Source organism: Marmota marmota, unplaced genomic scaffold (genome assembly GCF_001458135.2).
Source record: "Marmota marmota marmota unplaced genomic scaffold, marMar, whole genome shotgun sequence".
Classification (NCBI taxonomy): Eukaryota; Metazoa; Chordata; class Mammalia; order Rodentia; family Sciuridae; genus Marmota; species Marmota marmota.
The window spans coordinates 22,569,260-22,571,987 of record NW_026000082.1 but is presented as its reverse complement, the minus strand read 5'-3'; positions in this window follow the sequence as shown (position 1 = coordinate 22,571,987).

Genomic DNA, 2,728 nt, shown 5'->3' with positions numbered 1-2,728 from the left:
CAAGATAGAAATGTGATGAGAACAGAAAGACTATCAACACACATTACCTCACTCTGCCAGCATCTGAGAAGCCAGGTTGATCCCAGGCAAGATCTCCCCAGATATGGGACCTTGGAAGAGGAGGAAGAGGCTAACAAGCCACCAAATTTAAGTGAGGAGCTGTCTCCTGTCTGCAGCTTCTGAACACAGAGACCAAGTCCCAGGCACAATCACACAGGCTGCACAACCACGTACCCAGTCAGACACAATCATACAACTACATGAGCACACATGTCATTCACTCACAAACTTATACACATACGTACTTTCACAGGGCCAAAGGACTGTTCCTGCCTCTGCCTATGAACATTGCTCAGGATGGGAAAGGTGGGAAGTGTCCTCCTAACATCTTTATTGCCCTTGTCTGGGACTGGAAGTTGCCCCTATGACCTTTTGGGAGCTGCAGTATGAGAGGCATTATAGGGTGAGTGACGTCAGCTCAGTGTCTCTGAGGTAGGGTGGGATGGGTGGGGTGACATGAGAGAGGTCAAGGACAACTGGGAAGTGTTGGGGAAGAGGCAATCTGCCTCAATAGAAAGAGTAGACCAGAGTAAGGCGGATCTGGGTTCTCTCCTCTCATTTTCACTGGCAGCGACCTTTGGGCAAAGCACTTCACCTCTTCAAGTGGCAATGCCCAGCAGTAAAAAGGCAGATAATGACACCAACATCACCAGGCAGTTGGGAGTGCTAACTCAGTTAATGGCTGGCAAGTACCGGGCAGGGGCCTGGCAAATGGTGGCAATAATCATAATATTTGTGACAGTCAAAGGAGCCTGTGTGTGTGTGTGTGTGTGTGTTTGTGAAGACACCAAGGCCCACTCAGGCTCAGAGGCAGGGCTGGGGAGGACAAGGTGTGTGGATGGCCCAAAACACACCTGCCCAAACACTTGTCAGTCCTGGTCCCAGAAGAGGAGTACAGCCTCAGGAGAAAAGAGTTTGGGGATGATAGTAGGGCGACCTCCCCCAACCCAAAGCTCGAAGTGGAGATGCAGTAAGCATCAGGAGGTCTAGGAGCAGAGGCAGCTGGGGAATGGGCCCCATCATCGTTTGGCTCTGAGGACTAGAAGGAATCACTGGCTTTCTCCAGCTAGGAGGCCTCCAATGCAGGAAAAGAGGGGCACGAATTCTGAGGGCTGGCACCTAGTAAACCTTCAACAGCACTGAGCTCTGGGGGTTGCAGAGAAATGGAGCACAGCCCCACGGGTAGAGGAAACCATCCTGAAGGGAAAGAGCACACAGCTGGCTGCTCCACCCTCTGGTGGCCACAGGTACTCACTGCACCCACCGCTTTGTCCCAAGGCCCTCGGTCTATGGTTGGTGGCTCAGGGAACAACACCAAGGAGCAGGGACAGCAGTGTGCTAGTGAAGAATGCTGACGCTGGAGCTGCAAGGCCTAGGTTTGAATTCCTAGCTCTACTGCTATTATCATCATTATCTACCACTTACCAGCTGGATGATCCTGGGTAAGTAAGTAGCAGAGATTCTTCATTGAGATTAGTAATAACAGCTATCAGCCACACAGCTGTTTCTCAGAGTAAATATGGTAAATGCAATTTGAATCAAATGCTTGGGATAAGTGATACCAAGTTAAGATGCACTTAATAAACGATAGCTGTCTATGCTGTACATCTGGGGTCACTGTTGCTTGAATTCTGGTTTTGTGTGCAGCCAATTACTGAGTTTATGCTTTACACATGTTGTTACTCCCTTATACGGAGGGGAATGTGCAGGGAGGAAAGTTCAGAATCACTCTTAAAAACCCCCTAGGAGCGGGTGTGGTGGCACAAGCCTGTTATCACAGCAATTCAGGAGGCTGAGGCAGAAGGACTGAAGTTCAAGGCCTGCCTGGGAAACTTAGTGAGGCTCTGCTCGGGGGTGGGGGATCCCCTAGGAAGGTACAGGTATTGTGGAAATTCATCTTAGTAAGCCCAATATGGCCAGTTTTTCTAGGTCTTGGCTATAATCTGTCCATAAGTGCCAGATGAAGCAGCAGGCTTACACCCAAAGTCCATGTTGCCTAAAATGTGTATATCTTTAGCCAATGAAATCATGCTTATGTGGAGAAGTACACACAAGCAGAAACCAGTCACAGTCTCAGATGTGAGTCTTGTGTCTCACTCAGAGGCACATGAATATTCCATTATAACACTATTTAAAATTTGCATTCCTTCAGTGGAATGCATTCATGATGTATCTACATTGTGCCTTATCTCTCTGAAGCTGTTTCTTCTTCTGTAAAATGGGGCAGTAACAGTACATGTCAAGTTATTTTGTAGACCAAATAAGACAATTTATCCAGAAGCCCTTTGCACAAAGCTAAATGTTGAAGCCTTGAGAATTTAATATGGAGCTTAATGATCTTGCTTCCTATTTCATTTGATGATGAAATAGGAAGATGCACTTGAATTGAACAAGGCAACGAGATCTAACTGTGCCCTTCAAAGGCACTGCTATTGATCAAAACTTAACCTGTGATGGGAGGAAAGCACAGCCCCACTTTCTCAGGGACACACACACACAGTGGGTGAATAGCCCCTATTCCTGCCTCAAAATAATTAAATAATTCTTTTTTTCTAATCTTTTTTTTGGTACTGGAGATATAACCCAGGGATGCTTTACCACTGTACCACATCCCCAGACCTTATTTTTTGAGATAAGATCTTGCTAAATTGCTTAGAGCCTAAGTTGC